Source organism: Crocodylus siamensis, chromosome 4 (genome assembly GCF_052110815.1).
Source record: "Crocodylus siamensis isolate JL-2025a chromosome 4, ASM5211081v1, whole genome shotgun sequence".
Lineage (NCBI taxonomy): Eukaryota > Metazoa > Chordata > Crocodylia > Crocodylidae > Crocodylus > Crocodylus siamensis.
In genome coordinates, this window is record NC_143398.1 from 214,867,403 (window position 1) to 214,887,411 (window position 20,009).

General features: G+C 42.9%; 2 protein-coding genes across 7 annotated transcripts in view; one reads left to right on the forward strand and one right to left on the reverse strand.

Annotated features, from left to right (window-relative positions):
* Positions 1-4,235, reverse strand: part of PKP4 (plakophilin 4) — a 275,173-nt gene extending 270,938 nt beyond the window's left edge. For 5 of the 6 annotated variants that reach the window (XM_090045672.1, XM_090045670.1, XM_090045673.1 and 2 more), the window contains exon 1: positions 4,090-4,235. The gene's annotated coding sequence lies outside the window, so the exon portion shown is untranslated. The remainder of the gene's footprint in view (positions 1-4,089) is intronic. The other variant, XM_090045669.1, reaches the window with a different exon arrangement.
* A 146-nt stretch (positions 4,236-4,381) lies between these two features.
* CCDC148 (coiled-coil domain containing 148) overlaps positions 4,382-20,009 on the forward strand; it is a 165,917-nt gene continuing 150,289 nt past the window's right edge. Inside the window, exon 1 of the mRNA XM_090041252.1 lies at positions 4,382-4,436. The gene's annotated coding sequence lies outside the window, so the exon portion shown is untranslated. The remainder of the gene's footprint in view (positions 4,437-20,009) is intronic.

Consider the following 20,009-nt stretch of genomic DNA (forward strand, 5'->3'; position numbering starts at 1 on the left):
CTTACAGGTTGTGGAGTCTCTTGGAAAGGGACTGTCTTCTTTGTACTTAGCTGTTCCCTGATTAGCAAAAACTGGGTCTTTAGTATTGATGGGAATTCCAAAAGGCAGCCATAATGCAAGTGAGAAGCAAAGCTTAAATAAGATTAAATGCGTCTGCATGAGGGATTTGCCCTGCTTTTTGATCTATTTAGTCAAGCCAGGACAACAACTTACAGTCATGGCTGAAGTTGAGATAGATGCCTGAGGTATTTTGGGGGCAGCATAGGGCTAGGGAGAGAAAGGGCACTACTTGGATGATATGAACTATAGTAAAACAACAAGAACAACACATCTATTTTCCATCAAAAATCTCTAGTCCTCATACTAAATTCAAATGTGGTTTCATTCTCTCAGCATGTTCCAACAGGCATATCCTGGCAATAAACCTAGATATCTTTGTCAGGTTTATTATGCCTCTGGTAATAAACCCTACTGTGATCACCAGGTCCTTGGATTAGTAAGAATGTTTTGTCGTAACTACAAAAATGTGATATGAAGTTAAAGATAGCTCAGAAGCATCTCATTTACTTACTACTGCAACATTTTTTCATTAAAATATCACAGAAACGGGGACCCTTTATGTTAGCATTCCACCAGTTATTTACAATCCTCATGCACACCATGATAAATCAGTTAACTGTCCTATCTGCTACACAGTACCAAATCACAAGAACAACAAATTAGTGTGTTTTACTTGGATACAAGCTAACACAATACATGTAATATTAATTAACACAGACAGTATTTCTTTCAAGTGAAGAGAACATATACAAACTACATGTATTAAGTCTGCTACTTGACATGAAGTTCTATGTAGTTCTTACATAGTTTCAAGGTTTAATATAAGCTATATTTGCAAAGAACATTTTTATTTAATAAAAACATTTAAAATGTCATTCTGACAGTACTTTATACTGCTAGAAAAAAAATAGTTGAATACTATTTTGGTAGCTGTAAATGAACTACATGGAACCATAAAAAAGAAGAGCACCCCCCCATACAAGAGGGAACACACTCCCAAAAGTATGCAATATTCTCAACATGCAATCAGAAAGTCTGCATGAATGCCAAAAAAGGGCCCATACAATATACTAATTGGATTAAAGTACGTGATTGCTATTGAAAGAGGAAAAATTCCATGTGTATACTTTATATACACATCACATTTTACAGAAATAAAGTATGTCAGGCAAGATAGGAATGACCTTATTTAATTATTATTGGAAAATACTTAGTGCATTGATTGAACCAACTAAATTAAAAAATGCATGTAACATACTGCAAGTGTCCTTTATGAATATTTTTTAAAAGCAACTGAATGAATACAGCTTCCAAGGCAAAAACTGTGGGAAGGGGAGCAGGGCTATCCTTGTTTTTGCTTTTGGGGTATTTTTCCCCCTGAGAACAGATGCAATTTGCAAGATGATGCTGTTCACCAAAATATGTATTATGTTCCAGTAATCTTATGCTCCAATTTTAAGTTTTAAAAAGAATTACCAAAAATAATTACCACATTAAAAAAGAATTCTACCCCGTCCCCCCGAAAACTATTCAATGAAGGCAAAAAAAGGTTTATTCTCCTTTCCTGGTCTCCTTTCTTCAAGCAGAATTTACCAAAAAAATTACAATCATGAAGAGAATTAAAAGCAAATTATAAAATATTACCACCTTCACTAATACCACACCTATTGCTTCAAGCAGTTAGTTTTATACATAATTATATACCACATGTTGGTTTGGACTGCTGTTTAAAATATTAGTATGTAGAGGAAGATTAGAAGGGAAGTATAGGATAGTCTTCTTGGGGCTACATACTTAGAAAATATAATAGTACATTTGTCCTATAGATTTTTGTGTGTGTTGGCATCTGAAAAAAGCATTCCTCCCCCTTCCTCCTTACCTGCCCCCCCCATACAGTGTTCCTATACATCATTTAGAATTTTACACTGGGAGTGCTCATTGATCACAGAAATACTGGTTTGTGCTGCAACATCTTAGATTCAACAACTTCAGAATTCATTTCACTCTTTCATTTCTTCCCCTCTCAGAACCTCCAATCCAGACAGGGTAGACATGCTCTACCTGCTAAATCATGTCTACCAATATGCCTACACTTTTTGTATGACTACTGCCGATAGCATACACACAGGCAAACTAGTAAATGCAATCCATCCTCAGAGGCAAAATGTGTCAGCTATAAAACATCTGTATGCGTCATTATAGTCAGTCAGAAGTGCTTGTTTGAAGGTATGTCATTTTTCTTCTGTTTATTTTGCTTATTGATCAGGCATGAAAATCCATAGCTTGTGCTCCCTATATTCAGCAACAAGGAATATTTTAGGAGGGAGAAATGTCTCTAAGATTTGGGTACTGAAATGTGGTTGTCACATGGGAAGAGAGAGCCACACACTTAATCCTTTAGTTGTGCTCACATGCATAGCAACTAACAATCATCTCAGACCTTTTGGACTTAAAAGCAGTACTGGAGAAATATATTCCTCTTTTCTTAACCACCCTCCACACTGATTAACAGATTCCAAATAGCTAAATTTACACTCCTGATCATGATGGCCATGATAGTAACAAAACTGGCCAAAACAATGTGTCAAAACAGCAGCAGGTATAACAATCCCCGAACTGATTTAGCTACTACTCCGATTTCCTTAGATAAATGCTATGTAGACTTTGACTAGAATGTGCCGATGCTACTCCTAAGGTTTCTGACTACAGGGTCTTGTCCCTCTACTCAAGGTTAAACTGATTGCCACTTTTGGTGACAGAAAGGGATTTTACCCTGTGGTCAGATTGGTCTGGGCTGTAGGGGGTGTTGCCTTCCTCTGCAGTGGAGACATGGCCTTCTACCTGGGATCTCTTGAGGTTGTACTGACATTTCATAGAAGCAAGAGGTTGGCTGTTGCAGTCCCCCTGCTTTACCTGTGGCAGGTTAGGGTGTCAGGTCTGTACTACGTCATATTCAATGGCAGTCTTACGTATGGATTGTACAGGATGGTTTGGATAGGAATGATCCTGCCTCAGGCAGGGGGTTGGACTACTGCTTCTCTCTCTAAGACAGTCTACCATTGGAATTATTACCTTTGAATCCGCAGAGAAAGAAAAGCCACAGACAAAAAATAACCTCTATTAGACCATCCTCAGGAGCATTCTGCTACCAAAGTTGGCAAAACCTCTTCCTCCTCCTCTCCTCTCCCACCTGCTCCAAATCACTCCCTGGCAAACATGCAGAGAAACAGCTATGACAGTTTGAGCAGCAGAATGAAAACTCCCGTAAGGCTACAGAGCGTAACAGTGGGAGAAGACATGGTGGCAACCGGTCTCCTGCCACCGTGCTGCCTCATTTCAGCTGGTGGCCGACACGCCCAGTGCACAGCTCCCGCACCAGACCGTCCTCTCCGTCCCATCCCTGCCACAACACTGCCTCTCTGTTCCTTCGAGTGACGCGAGATACAGGGGTCTCGCTGCGGCTCAGGAGGATGAAAAGCCGCAATTCAGGAGACGACAAGATGTGTCCAGGCACCGACAGCGATTTCCCACACCCTGCGGCCACAAGGGCTAGCGGAGGCCGCGCTGCGGCACCAGGCTGGTCCGCCCTCCCCCGAGCCCCAGCCCCAGCACGTTCCAAGCAGGAGCTCAACTTGGCGCGGGAAGCAAAGGCCGCGGGGGTGGGGGGGAGGGGGGTCCGGGACTGATCTCATGGCGGGAAAGTGCCGCGAGCCTCTAACCTGAGCGCGGCGCGGGCGGGCGAGGAGGCCGCCAGGCAGATGCTCCGGGGCCCTGCGGCTGCGGGGAGCGGGCGGGCTCCTTCCCAGCGCGTTCCTCGCATGCCTGCGCCCGCCCGCGCCGCGGCTCGCACCTGCCCAGCCCGGCAGCGCCCCGCCCCGCCCGGAGCCCGGCCGCACGCGGGGGCCGAGGGCAGCGCGGGCTGCGGAGCCGAGCCCTAGCCACGGGGCCGAGCCGGGGAAGGTTCCTCGGGGCAGCGGGACGAGGAAGGGAAGGGACGGCGAGCCCGGTCTCCGCGCCCGCCGCACTCACCGCGCAGATGCAGGCGCCGGCGGGGTCCGGGCGCGGACGGGCCCAGCGCAGCCCCCGCCGCGCCGCGCGCCCGGCCCTAGCCCGGGGTCTCCATGGTGCCGCCGTCGCCGCTGCCGCCGCGTCCACTCCTGGCCGCCTGCCCGCTCGCTCCGCCCCCCGCCCCACGCGTCACGCGGCGCCCTGCCCCGTGCCCCTCCACCATTGGCCGAGCCCCGCGCAGGGCCGCGCGCCATTGGTCGCTGCCCCGTGTGAAACCAGCCAATGAGCCGGCGACTTGAGGTTGCCAGGGTTACCGATGCTGTGAGCAGGCTGCGTGGAAGTGGCTGCAGGTCCTCCGGCCGGCGCGGGTGCGTGCGGCGGCGGCGGGAGGTTGCGGGTCCGTGCGGGGGAGGTGGTTGCGGGTCCGTGGGCGGACTGAGCCCTCTGCGCTTACCTGCATCAGTCCCTCCTCGCTGCTGCCCTCCATCCGATCTCCTCCCGCCGCTGCAGTCACAAATCCTGCTGCTAGAGACCTCTCTCTGTCTGCTTCCCTTTCTTCCCCCCCCCCACCATAATTTCCTCAAATGCCTAGGATCCAGACCTGAATCAGTGACTGATTTAATGTCTGATATTTTGTGACCTTTAAACACCGAAGTGTTTAAGCCCTGGGCCCCTTCTCTCTCTCTTTGGTAAAAAAATGTTGTGCTCTATTTAACTCCCTCATGGGTGAAACTGACTCGGCTCCCTCAGTATCAGGGCCTGGGGAGCGCCTAAAACTAGAAGTCTTGTCAGTCCCAGGATCCTTACTAAAGACTTAGGCCACTCCGGAAAAACAAGGCCACAAGCCTTAATGAAGCATAGGCGAGTAATTAGCAGTGTTTATACTGAATTTGGGGGGGTAAGTTTTTAGCCGGCTTTCTGTGCCATGGCTATGTCCTTCACCTTATTCTTGGGTGGTTACTGTGTGCCAGTTGAAAGACAAGGAATAGCTAAACGTGTCGAGCAGCAGTTAACAATGTTTTGGAGCCCCTGGTGGAAATAAGCAAGCTTCTGTCTGGTCTGAGGCAGCCCAGTGTCCCAACCCTGCCACCGCTCTTCCCTTCTGCTGCTTCTCCCTACCCCTTAGGTGCAGCACAAGCACAACCCTTTTCCACCTGATCCTAGCTCTGCTCCTTGCTGCCCAGCACAGCTGTGGGCAAGGGCCCCTGGCTCCACAGGCCAGATGTGGCCTGTGGCCATATGTTGCTGACCCCTGAGTAAAGTCATCTATATTTCTGAAGGAGGAGGGGAATCTCTTGTACGTGTGATTTCTGTCTTCCCACTTTTTGCTTCTGAAAACTGAGATATACCGATCGGTTCTATATATCCTCCTGTCCTCCTGGTTAGTTATAAGTTTTTTGTCTCTGTAGTGTTTGTTATTGCCATAGATTAAAGGAGACACCCAGAAGAAATCTGTTCAAACATCAGCAGGGAATAACTTGGTGTGTATAAATAGGGTTGCTGATTCTTCACAATTCCCGATGCCTTTATGACACTGCCACACTAGAATGGTGGCCTAGTTGCAGAAGTGTCACTGACTATTCAAAGTTCAGGGCAATGGAGAATCAGGCCCAAAGTGTTCAATCCGTGAAATCCCATATGTGTAAGAAAGCAAAGTTAAGGGGGAGGAAACATGAGGCAATAAGGAGAAGAGAAACGTGATTAAAGGTGGGTGGCAAAGAGGAGGGAACGCAAGTTAACTGAAAAGAGGTACCAGAAAAGAAGAGAAAAGTAGAAAACAGAGTAAAAATTGTGGGAGGAGTAATAGAAATGGGGCTAGGGGAAGAAGAGAAATACCTGTCCTGCCAGAAGCTAATTGGTCATAGTTGCTAAAGATGACTGGATTAACTACATCAATATTAAATCAATGCGGGTAAACTGCTGTAAAACTTGAATAATCAAATTGGTAACTTCTCAGAGTAGTTCAGTGCCTTCCTTTACTGTGGACACTGAAGCACATCAGAGCATTCAACTGTAGTGTCAGCCTTAGTGGAGTGAAGGGACACTCATAAAAGGCCAAGTGGCTGTGAATCAAATGCTGGGGAAACTTATGCAAGTACAGAAATGGAAAAAGTCCAGGAGAAGGATAAAACACCCAGGAAGCCATTGCAATGGCCAAGGTGGCTGTTCAGAAACGTGTGTTCTCTTAATCAGAAAAGTCTAAATTACAGTTCATAAGATGGAACAACCAAAAGATGACTCTGTCCTGAGGGAATAAATCAGTTGTTTGCATATGAGCAGCCCTGCACTGGAGTCAAAGCCCTGGAGAGTGACTGCTACTGCTGGTAGTGATGAAGCCCAAGTCCCTCTTCTACTTGACCTTGAGACCCGAAGCCTAAGAGATGTTGCTTTAAGTTCAACTTTATAGGGCAGCAACTCTTGTGAGAAATCCTACCTCCAGTTACTGGGGAAGGTAGACAGTCAGCTGAGCTGTAGCCTGGAATGTCTAACACACTGTATGTGGGTTCATGTGCCTCTTTCCTCCTAGATAATAGGGAGGAGACAGTGGCAGGAACCAGTCCTAAACTCAAACATAAAAGTTTTGGAGTGTCAGAGTTATATGTGGGTGCCTAAAAATCAACCCATACCATCCAAAGACGAAGATATACTTGACTGATTTCTTTTTCTTTGAAAACTAATGAAACATATATGTTGTTTAGTTATGGAAATACATACTGTAAGAAACTTCAAGTCATAAGAGGTTTTAATATATGGTCTAACTGAGAAAAGTGCTAAAATGTTCCCCGATACCTGAGGAGCACTTCCTGTTTGGCTTTTTTTGTGTGTGTGTGTTTTTTTTTTAGGGAAGGAAAGATGCATGTATTTTGTGTAAATCTCTATTTTCCTGAGTTTCCCTGGTCATGTCATTATCTTAGACCCACAGAATTAAAGCAAAAGAAAGCCTATTGGATAAAATAAGCACCAAGCAAAAACCCATTTCCCCCCTCCCTCCCTCTCCCACTGACAGCCCCAGAGCTTCAGGAAAGGGAAGGGGCAGGTTCCCATCTGCTGGCCAGCGCAGGTGCAAGCAGGCTCCAGCCCCTACCCCTCTGTTGGGGCAGGGCCTCTAACTCATGGCGCTTTACATAAAGTGTCACGATTTAGAGTGGGGCCCTAAACATCTGTAGGCACTGTAGATGTGGGTTGGCTTCTTTGGAAGTAATAGAAAGACAAGGAATTATTTTGTGAGGTTCCATTAGGTTTGCAACACAGTAATTTAACGATAACTGGTCATAGTCATGCATTCACGTATTTAAAAAATAAAACCAGTGATCCCTCTTGTTTATTTACCTTAAGATTCTATATAAGCCAAAGATAAGTTATTAGGTTAAAATATCTTCTATAAAGGAATTCAAACTTGATGTAAAGATATTAAGAGCTGAAGTATTTACCATTTTCCTTGATGTGCGATTAAATGGTTAATAATTTTACTCATAAAAATGCTGGCCGCACTTCTAATTTGAATTTGTCTGGTTTAAGCTTTCATCCTTTAATTCTTTTTGTGCCTTCTTCAGGATTTGATTTGGGAGTATTTTTTTTACAGTCTCAGTGCCATTAGGAAAGGACTTTGCCTCCACTGCATTGTTAGCAAATACTATATGAATTTTTGAGTGTATATCTCCTTTACCTCTTAAAGCTACCCAGATTGCTGTGACCTCTTCATCTGATCTCTGCCAGGTTTCATTGTATCTTTCACATTTTTGGCCAAGGAGTTTAGTTGACTGCTATTTGACAGTTCTATTCTTGCTATGATTCTTGCATCTTTCAAATCATTAATATTTTTCTGCTTCATTTAACCTGCCCTGGAATTAGCCGAAGTTGGAATCTGGCTTTTTCACAGATGTTCTCTGTGCTTGAAGAATATTAGCGTGACCAGTATTTAATGTCAGTTGATACTTCTACTTTTTCACAATTACCTGGAATCTTTTATTTGAATGAGAGCAAGAGAAGTGCCTTTGCTCATGACTAGGTAGAGTAGTAGATACATAGGACCTGCTTTCTGGAAAGGCAGGATTATAAAGATAAATAGCAGTCTTGAAAACAGTACTGCTTTGTTCTTCTGGTTTTGCTTAGCTGTATTTATTTTATCTATCGTCTCACTCAGGTGCTGAAGTTACAAGAATTTGAAAATGTTTTAAGTATTTGGAGGAGAGAGTGCATCTAAACAAGTGAAGAGCTATTTAGCATTCACAAAAGAAAAAATATAAATTATTTTTCGTTAAAACTTAGTTTGCTTTAAAATGATGTTAAATATTTTTGTGGCGGGGGGGTGGGGATAGAGGGAAATCAAGACAATTGAAACTGTTTTGAACATTTGTTCACCAGAGCGCCCCAAGGGATGACGAGGTCGAACGATCATAAACTACTACAAAACCGTTTCAGGCTGGACATAAGGAAGAATTTCTTTACTGTCCGAGCCCCCAAGGTCTGGAACAGCCTGCCATTGGAGGTGGTTCAAGCACCTACACTGACACCTTCAAGAGTAATTTGGATGCTTATCTTGCTGGGATCCTATGACCCCAGCTGACTTCCTGCCTTTCGGGTAGGGGGCTGGACTTGATGATCTCCCGAGGTCCCTTCCAGCTCTAATGTCTATGAAATCTATGAAATATTATGATACACTTTTGGCTCACTTGTAAACTGCAGTTGGTTAAAATGCAGTAAATATTAAGTGTGAAATAAATCCAAGTTAATAAGAGGTCTGTTTTCCAAATATAATGTCACAACACTGGGTTGACATTTTTTTTCCTGGCAGTAAGAATTTTTTCCCCATTTTTTAAATGGTGCCATACCTCACTATTCTACTTAATTTTATTTAGTTACCATATTTCTCAGCATACATAAAATCATTTTTTGAGGAATAGTGTCACCTAGTTACTTTTTAAATTAGTCTCTTGCTTTGTTGAACAATCAAGCTTGAGCATTGCAGTCTCATTCCTACAGGGTGCTGAGTACAATTCCGCAGAATACTGTAGGATACCAAGCAAATCTACTACTTTGGAAGTACTGCTTCCAACCCACTAGAATTGCTTACCACTTAAAGTGATCCATGCTACACAGCAAGTATTTAGCAGAAATAAAAAACTTGTGCAAAAAGCCATGGACTCCTAGTCAAATTAAATTAAACAAATTAAATAGCCTTTAATGATCACCAGCATGTAAATCACGCATCCTCCTCCACTAATTCTTATAGATTAAGTAATGCATTTTGCCTTGAAAACCAAAAAACATATAGTCTACACCACAAAGGATCCCCCTCCCTCTTCTGCTCATCTTAAAACCACGTATGGAAGGCAAGATTGAAGGCAGACTATTCTACAAAATGTCGTCTCTGAATCCTATGTCAAGGTAATTCTCATTTGGCCCAAAATGCCCTCATGAACAGTGTCAAATAATTAAAGAAAAAATTGAACAATTGCAGCCCTAAAAATGTATGGGATAAGGCCATTGCTGAATTAAGGCTAGAGTGCTCTGTCTCTCAGGCTGGGTCCCTCAGTTTAGATAATGTTTAACTGTTTTGCTTTACTGGCCAATTTTGACGTTTTATATTAGACTGGTCTGGCTTGGTTTTGAATTTATTTTTAAATGAATGAAACTCACAGCTCTGTATCATATTGCACAGAGATGCAATTTACAGTGCTGTGCCCTGCCCACCTGTACTGCAGAGAGAGCACAGAACTTTCTTGTTATCGTCATTTTCCCAAAATTTATAGTGTTATTTCTTCTCTCCAGAAAGGTAGATTATATTAATAAACTGGATATTTGGAACTGGGAACACTTCTCCCATTTGAGTTTAATGCTTAAAAATTCGGCCAGATTTTGGACCTGGCCCATGTTGCATTAATGTTCTTAAGGTAGCAATGCTCAAGAAATGTTAGTTGTTTTCCTTTACATTTATTTTCTCTGGAGTTTCTGTTCCCTTTGCACTTTCAAAATATTCACTATAAATTTAAAAAGAGGTGGCTAAAATATATGGGTGGCAGAAGTGTTTAGATCCAATCTGTAGGGCTGTTAGAGAGAGTGCAATTTAAGAGAGATTATTAGTGGAACAGAACGTTGGCATAGACTAATGGTTTCCAGCTGCTAGATAAATGCCTTGGTTTTACTTTACATTTATCAGAAATACACATTCAAGATGCTTCTAAGGCAAGCGACATTGATTGTAGTGGTTTTCTATTTCATTGTCTTTATTTCTGTGGAACTATATGAATGATGCTGACTTTTTTAAAAGCATTTTATTTTATGGGTGCCAGTGTGGTAAAGTAATATTTGCTCACTCTGCCATATGTAAAAGAAACTTTCTGAACAAGTTGGAAAACAATATTATTATTTAATAACATAATAACAAACCTATTATTTGAGCTGGTTAGGAAAAGGCACTTTATCCATCCAAAAGTTAAGTAGTTGTAAATTGGTATAGTGTATAAGATTCTGAAGGTATAATTCCTACTGAAACTCAGCTTCTGCTTAACTGCAGATCTTGAACTATATTGGTTTATTTTTACATTTTAAAAATAGCATGAGGATAGAGGGGAAACTTCCTTTTCTAACAGAAAAAGTTACTGTTAAGACTCTATAGACTTTGCATGTGATGAACCCTAAAACCCAGGTGTGAGATTCTGGGAAATTTGTTCTGGAAATCAGTGGGCCAAGATCTCACCCAAGATTGGTATGAGAAACCTACCAGCAGCGATACCACTGAAACTGGCATCTTTTGCTCCAGCAGTCTTTTCTCTCTCTCTCTCCCTCTGGTAAGCCTTTGACACTGACAGGCAGACTGCTGGGGCTAACTTTGAAATGGATGCATTTGGTCAGCAAAAATGGGATGTATAGGAGCTTTGTTTTTTTAAAAAAACAAAACACCAGCTGAATCACTTGATTGAACGTAGCTTGGCAGACATAGGTGACTTCAGTTCCTGGTTTTTTATGCCCCCTCCCTCCCCCCCCCCCCGGTCTTTTTTCTTTGTTTCTCTCCTTTTATTTTTAACCATTTGGCTTCTGTTTTGTGGGGTTTTTTTAACTAGTTGTTTGTTAATTCTCTGTATGATGTTGTTGTTAACTCTTTATGGAGCTAGTTTTTACATCCAAGATAAACTGAATTTATTTTTTTAAATGTAGTAAAATGTAAGGGATACAATAGTGGCATTGCAGTGTGCTGATGTGTGGAGAGGAGATGAGATAATGTTTTTTTGTTTCGTGGATAAAGTATACTATGAAATTCATTGGGTTTAAAAGTTACTTAACTTGACCTTCCTACTTACTCATTAAATGAAATTTAATCTAAAGTAATGAGCTTATCGGATACAAAAGGCCTGTGTTTGTTTTGGGATATACCTGACTCTCAGCTATTTCTACTTTACAATTCTTTGTTTAAAGATGGAATATTTGAATGATACTGAGATTAGAGGTATTTTCCAGGAAATACTTGACTGTAAGAGCATAAAACTATTACTATGCAACTATGTGTATCTCTGTGGGGAAGAGGATTTTTGTTTGTCTGGGACTGCTGGTAGCACTTGCTGACAAGTAATGTGAATAGGTGGTATTCTCAGGTAGTTGGCTAAGCTGGCAGAAGGGAATGATTGTGTTTAAGGATACTGTGTTTTTCATTTTGTGTTTTGCATCCAGCCCTACACCTGAAAGTGGTATTTTTGCCTTTCTTCCTTATGTTTATTCTGATTTCCTTCCTTAATCCCTCATTTGTTTCCCCAGATATAATTAGCATTCAAGAATCCCCACAACTGTACTTTAACATTCCCCTCCACTAAAGGGAAATATACAATGGTAAGGCAATTAATTAACAGGTCCGTAAACTTGAAAAGAAACTAGACAAATGTCAGTAAACCATTTTTTTTAAAGGCTCCAGGCATTTGAAAGAACAGGACTGAAGACAAGGGGCTTGTTTGTGACAAGTCCAAGAAGAAAATAAAAATCGTACATAGCTGTGCCTACCCTAGATAACATACAAACAAAGTTCTCACTGGTGCTCCATTGGTAACTACTGTTAAAAAAGTTCCAGTGGCTTTATTATTATTGTATACATATATTAAACAAGCTAGTTGAGTGACTGGTAGTGCTGGTAAAATGTAGACAACGTGAGGATAATATGCTCTTAGTGTCAAGGATCATTTTGGTTATCTCTTTCATTGCACCAAGAAAAAAATCCTTGCCTTCCTCATATATTTCCTGGACCTACCTGATATCATACCACTCTAACATGTGAAAGAGGTAGCTGTAAAGTTATGGAACTTCCAAGCACCTGAGTAGAGCTAACTTAATGTAACCACATTCAGGACCTAATGTTTTTCCCTTGAAGTGGCTTGCATAACTTTCATTGACTTCACTGAGAGTAGGATTAGGACTTAAGAGGTTGGTTCCAAAAAAGCAAATTTGTATCCCATTGATTTTTAAACTTGATTTATGTATGCACTTACAGTTTAAGCATGTGTTTAATTATTTTATCGAATTAAGAATGTAACATTATGATGCACTTGGATAACTTTAGTTATTGGGAATTCTGTCCAAAGAAGTAAATCAGAATTGTGTCTAAATTTTTGTATTCAAGGAAACCTTTTGTACGTGGGGACTCAAAATACTATAGTATAGTAATGGAATAAATATCTGCAAAAAGTAATGGGAAAGAAAGAAGTAACAGTATATGAAGTAATAATGAAACACTAAATTAGCAACATGAGCAAAAAAATGCAGGACTGGTAACCTCATACTTTTTACTGTTACTAAAAAGATTAGTCATGGCTGACTGTAGATGTGGCTGACTTGGCAATCTTTGGAAACATGTAATTTTCTGTGTACTGAAGACTTCTGCTCAACGTCTATTTGATTTATTCACCCTTTGCATCTTGGAAACAAAATACATCAAGGCTTCCAGCTATGAGGCTGTACTGAAGTATCAACAAAGCCTTGAAGCTGTGTGTCTGGATTTGGACTTAGAAGGCCTTTTAACTGGAGGAAGGTTTTCCTATGCATCAATCTCTTTTAAAATAGAAATCTATTTTACTTTTACTTCAATTATCATTTGATTTGTCTTACTACATGTTCTAGTTATTGAACATAAAATAGGGACTTGCACCAGGCCTTGCTGTTTCTCAGTCCACATGAATATTTTCCTCCTAGATGCTTCAGTGAAGTCATAATGCTGAATGTATGATATCGGAATAACTTTCACTGAAAAGGACTAAGATCAAATACAAACTTATGACTTCATTGCAGAAGAGATGAACAGCTAAACTGGAAGGGAATGAGCTCTTATCTAAACAATTGTCTGCATCAGTACCAAAATAGTACTGAAAACTGGCCAACTAAATTGCTTCTGTATAAATTTTGTTCTCTTATGTTTAGGCTGATTAGTTCTTTGACAGAGAAGCAAAAGTTACTGTAAGTGTGTGAAAAAGTATTAAAACACTAACAGTGTAACAGATACATGACACTAGGGGTGGCACAAGGTGCAAGAAAACAGACATTATAGGCTCTTGTTGTGCTCCAGGTGCTTAAAACTGTTGCCATGAAGAAAGGTAGTCATACTGTGGCACCTTAAATGTCTGTGTGCTTATTGCGAATCATGGGAGCTCCCCTGTGGGAGATCCCCCTGGTGCACTTATTGAGTTGCCTTGCCCAAATTCGAAGTGCACATGTGGAAGTGGGGGAACCTGCATGAGGGCTCCCCTGTTTTCAGATGTACATTGTGAATTAGGGTGTGGCACCTAGGGCACTTGTCCTGCAGGACTGTGTCCCTGAAGCCCTAGGACAGCAGGGGTCTTACCCTGAGTTACAATGACCCCTCCAATATCTGTAGATACCAATGAAACAAATCAGCTGTGCCAGGACACATGGTGGCACAGTTGACCCTACTCCAAAGACCACCTCTTTCTACCCTAGGAAGGGTAAGTTTTGGCTATCAAGACATTATCAGTAACATCAAATGAGTGGAGATTGAGGTTAAGAAAATCTTATTAGTACCTACAATTGGGTTTTTAAAACAAGAAAACAGGGCTACTATTATAAGTACACAATCTAAACCTAGGCAAGTAACCACAAGGTGACTGGCCAACATTATGATTGGTTACCATGTGATAATATAAGGGTATGTTAACAACAGGTAGGAGGATGATTCATTGTTACCAGTTATTCCCAAACACTCTTCAGACTTGTTATTGATAAGTGAGTTTTCTGTTGGGCATCATGGCAGAGGGGTCTTGTATATCAAAAATATAGGAATTTTGTAGATGAGCTTAGGAAAATACAACTATGTAAATAATAGTTGGGAATGGATAGAAAGCAAGAAAGTAGAATGAAGCCTGAACTGCTCAGAATATCCATTTCCCAGAGAAGAGGAACAGAATTTCCTCCTACCTAGGCTTGGAGAAGAGAGCACCTAGGTTGCGCTCAGAGTACAGCTACGGAGAACACTTAGTCTGCAATTAGGAACAACTGAAGGAGATGGTAAAGCATTTCTTCAAAGCTCCTAGAGAAATCTCTGGGTCCCACTAAGCTATTACTTCCAGAGCTGAACACTGTGCTTTTCTCTGTTGCTTATGTTTTCTTTTCCTTGAACAAGCATCTTTTCTCTGAAGTAAGGTTACCAAATTAGCTAATAAAGGAGACCTCGGGGATTAATACCAATTCATTCTTGATACTTATTTGGGACAGAAGTACTTTATTTTGATGCTTCAAGTATTTCATACCAACAGAGGGCTACTGTATTACTGTACAGTTTGTTGTTCTGTGTCTGGGACAGCCAGATGACATATTAATCTGCCTTGCACTTACAGGGTCTAACGCTGTTAACATAAATAAAAGTACCTACTGGTGAAGCTAATTAGACTTCTAATGTAAGGAATGTTATGCGAGAGAGGTTCAGAGAGTACCATTATGCTTATTAACTTACTGTAAAAGTATAAGAATGACAAAGTAATTATATAAGGGGAAAATAATCATTTGAGAAATATTATGCAATTAAAAATCACTGGGGACATAGTAATTTTCAGTTTCGTGACTCTTGAGAACTTCACTCTTAAGTGTAGTCTTGACACTCTCAAAATGGTAGAATCATAGAAAATAAGGGTTGGGAGGGACCTCAGGAGGTCATCTAGTTCAACCACCTGCTCAAAGCAGGACCACCCCCAACTAGATCATCCCAGCCAGGGTTTTGTTGAGCTGGGCCTTAAAAACCTCCAAGGATGATGATTCTACCGTCTCTCTAGGTAACCCATTCCAGTGCTTCACCACCCTCCTAGTGAGTTTTTTTTTGCTAATATCCAGCCTAAACCTCCCTTCCTGCAACTTGAGACCTTGTTCTGTCATCTCACTGTGAGGGGCGCGGTTTGTCGACCGACCGTCTCACAGGGGACCCCCGGTGGGAGGGGAATGTGCCGTCCTCACTGCACCCACACCAGTCTCGCCTGCCACGACTTTGATGGTAACTTGGGGTTCACAATATTGTGGCGCGTGCAGTTCGGAAAATGGTACTCCGTCTCCGCTGAGTCCAGGGGTCCTGAGGGCTCCTCCTCCCCTACACCCTCGCCTGGTCCTCCGGGTAGCGGCTGCCCCTCGGCAGGCCACTCATCAGGATGCTGGTCCCAAAAAAATGCTCAAAAGGAAAACAAAGTACAGAGTCCAACACAAAGTTCCTCACAGGGATTCACGGGAGCCGGGGTTTGTTTGGCCCCTCGGCTATCCTCCCTGATATCCCTACCTGCAGCAGGGCTGACCCCCTTCCAGACTTCGGGCTGGGATCTTCTGCCCTCTCCCAGGGCCTCCTTCTGCCCCTTAGTCCTCCCAAATTTCACAGGCGCGGTGACTTCCCTGCCTGTGGTCGCCCTTGTATTATAGTACTTACGGTATCCAGCTCCTGCCGGGTGCTGTCGTTTCCCGCGGCGCTAAGCCGCTCGAGTCTTCGCCGTCAGTTGGCCGGGCCTCCTCGCCGCGCCGGGGCTTACCCCTGCCCCAGTAGGTCCTGCCTTGTCTCCAGGCAGCTTGCACCCACTCCAGGGTGCTTCTCCCAATGCCGGCTCTTCCCCAGCTCTCCTCTGGATCCACCGCTCCCGACTCTGGACCCGCCGCTCCTGCCTCCGAATCCGCTGGGGCCCTCTCCGGACCCGCTGGGCTCTCTTTATCTGTCCGAGTAGGCCTCGACCCGGGTGCTTCCGGGTTCCTGGAAGGGGGAAACTTAGGTGCTTGGCTTTCTGCTGGGACCCGGAAGTCGGGCCAGTCCCCGCCGCTGCCGGCGTCACCCTCGCCCCGCACCTCCTTCACCCCCTTACACTCACCACTGAAGACAGTTTAGTTCTATCCTCTGTGGAACCACCTTTCAGGTAGTTGAAATTTTCTATCAGATCTCCTCTGCAGCCTTCTTTTCTCCAGACTAAATAAGCCCAGTTCCCTCAGAAGTCACACGGGCAGGGGCTTCTCCTCAGAAGTCATGGCCCCTGCCCCCTAACCATTTTCATTGCCCTCCACTGGTCTCTCTCCAGCTTGTCCACATCCTTTCTGTAGTGGGGGGGGGCAAGACTAGAAGCAGTACTCCAGATGTGGCCTCACCAGTGCTGAATAAAGGGAAGTGATTCTTTCCCTCAACCTACTGACAACACTTCTACCAATGCAGCCCAGTGTGGCATTAGCCTTTTTGGCAACAAGGGCACACTGTTCACTCATATTCAGCTTCTTGTCCACTGTTAGTAACCCCCAGGTCCTTTTCTGCAGAGCTGCTGCCCAGCCAGTCAGCCCTCAGCCTGTTCTGGTGCATGGGATTGTTCTGTCCTAAGTGCAGGACTTTGCACTTGTTCTTGCTGAACCTCATGAGATTTATTTTGGCCCAATCCTCCAATTTGTCTAGGTCACTCTGAATCCTAGCCCTACTCTCCAGCATATCTACCACTCCCACCCAGTTTAGTGTCATCCATGAACTTGCTGAGGGTGTACTCCATCACATCTTCCAGATCACTGATGAACAAAACTGGCTCAGGACTGACCCCTGCAGCACTCCACTTGATACTGGCTGCCAACTAGACATCTAGCCATTGATCGCTACCTGTTGAGCCCGATGATCCAGCCAGCTTTCCATCCACCTTACAGTCCATTCATTCAACCCATACTTCCTTAGCTTGCTTGCAAGAATATTATGGGAAATCATATCAAAAGCCTTGCTAAAGTCAAGGTGTATCATGGCCACTGCTCTTCCTGTATCCACAGAGCCAGTTATCTTATCACAGAAGGCAGATCAGGTTGGTTAGGCATGACTTGCCCTTGGTGAATGGATGCTGATGATTCCTAAGCACCTTGTTCTCCCCCAAGTGTTTAGAAAAGGATTCCTTGAGGACCTTCTCCATGTTTTTTTTCTAGGGACTGAGGTGAACCTGATTTGGTCTGTAGTTCCCTGGTACTTTCTTCGCCCCTTTCTTAAAGATGGCCACTATACTTGCCCTTTTACAAATCTTCTGGGGACTCCCCCCACCACACACACGCTCCAATTGAGATGAGTTTTCAAAAATAATGTCCCAGCAGCTCTGTAGTCACATCGGCCAACTCCCTCAGCACTCTCAGATGCATTGTAACATGGACTTGTACATACATGTTCAGCTTTTTTAAGTAGTCCCTAAATTTTTTTTAAACCACTGATGGCTGTTCACTTTCTCCCTGAACTGTGCTACCCAGTACAGTAGTCTGGGAACTGACCTTGCTCATGAAGACCAAGGTAAAAAAAAAAGGCATTGAGTACTTTAGCCTTTTCCTCATCATCATTGCCTCCCCCATTCAATAAGGGACCCAGACTTTCCCTGACCTTCCTCTTGTTGCTGATATACTTGTAGAAACCCTTCTTGTTACCCTTCATGTCCCTTGCTAGTTGCAACACAAATTGTGCTTTGGCCTTCCTAATTTCATCACTACATTCCCAAGTAATATTCTTATACTCCAACCTAGTCATCTGTCCAAGCTTCCTCTTGTAAGCTTATTTTTTGTGTTTAAGTTCACTGAAGAGCTCTGCTAAGACAAGGTGATCACCTGCCATGTTTGCTAATCTTCCTACACACTGGGATGGCTTGTTTCTGTGCTCACAGTAAGGTTTCTTTAAAATACAACCAGCTCTCCTAGACTCCTTTCCCCCTCAGACTGGCCTCCCAGGGGATCCTGCCCATCAGTTCCCCGAGGGGGTCAATCTGCTTTTCTGAAGTCCTGGGTAGTAGGCATAGTGATGTACAAGCAATGCTTACTCCACACAGTACAGTGAGCTGACTGGCATGCATCCAGCATGTCTATAACCCTGCATTACAACCATTTGTGTATGTTGCATGCCATGCTTCATCATCACATTCCATAGCACACTCTGGGAGTGGATATGGACATGTCCCTAGGGATGAGATTTTTATTTGAAATCAAAATAACTATACTAGGACAAGTGCTAGTGAGAATATGATTGTATTAGCATTAAAATGTGCAGTTGCTCACAGGACCAAGTCTGAAAAAAGCATGCTTCGTTTAGAGTCCAAACACTAAGTGGTAAGCATTGTGTTGTGAGCCTTGGTTCTAATGGGCTCTTAAAACATCTTTGTGAAAAATACAGCTCCCCATCACTAAGAGAGTTGATTTCCTTTCCTGTACAAGAAAAGCTATATCAGTATAATGCACCTTTTTACCAATACATTTGCATCTCCACTGTGGTAGAGGATTTCCTGGTAAAAATGCAGGCAGTACAATACAGTACATTGAGACTAGACTTCTGCTGGCAGAGCTGTTGGTTGGGGGCATGAAGAGGTGTGATCCCTGACCAACTAAGTGGGCTGGCAGAAGTTCCACATGTAGATGCCGTTATCCCTGTGACTTCATCCATTTACTAGTATAGCTGCATCTGTCCTTGGCTAGGGCAGTCTAACTGATATTTCTACACCAGTGAAACACCCTTAGTATAACTAGCCCTACCTATTAATCATCCATGGTCATCCTAGTCATCATGTCTCTGAAAAAGAATGCAAGGAAGGAGTGGACATTGTTTACAAAGGACTATTTAAAGATATGTTGAAAAAGTGAGGACCAAATATATTCAATGAGTCCTGCAAAGCAAAGATAAGAACAGTAAAAATGCAGAATGAGTTACTGCTAATCAAAAGGTAATAAAAATGTTTTTAAAAACATGGGACCAAAATAGATGGATGCACGCAGCCCACTAATAAATTGGAGCACGACTATATTTCTAATGACTTCAAAAATAACTAAGTTACTAAATTGTTTTCTAAGAATCTCTTTCCCAGGCAAAACAGTGACAAGAAATTAGTTGATAGAAAGCTTCTGCCTACATAGAATTCTAAGCATCCCCCCATTAAATGTGTTGTGGTGATGTGCTCAGGAATTATGTGTAAAGGTTTCTGGAGGATGTAGGTCAATAAACAAAGTACAGGAGTTTTCCAAGTTGAATGATTTAGGCCCTAGCTACATGGGTATGTTACTTTTGCATTCGTTTTTTTACTCTAAGGTGATGATTTAACCTTGTTGAACTGGAGCATGTCCACACAACACTATTTTTTTTAACCTGCTTGAGAAATTTCCCTTGTTAATAACTTCCCACATAATTCAAAACAGGCACTGAGCTAACTGTTTAGCATTCTGGGCCGATATTCCCAGGTGCAATCTTACACCCTTCAGTTTCGTGATTGTTCTTGCAGTGCATTATGGGCTTATTCCTGGAAATGACAGGTATTCTGGAACAGAGGTCAATCTAACAAGCTCCCATGATTCTTTTTCTTGCATCAATTGCATTTTGATGGGATTATTTTAAAATATGTTTTCTGTTATAAGTGCCCATCTGTGAAAACAGGGGAGGGATCCCATCAGGTAGCATGGAGGACATGCTGCTGAGCCCTATGGTCATGACGATCATTCATGTGACCAGG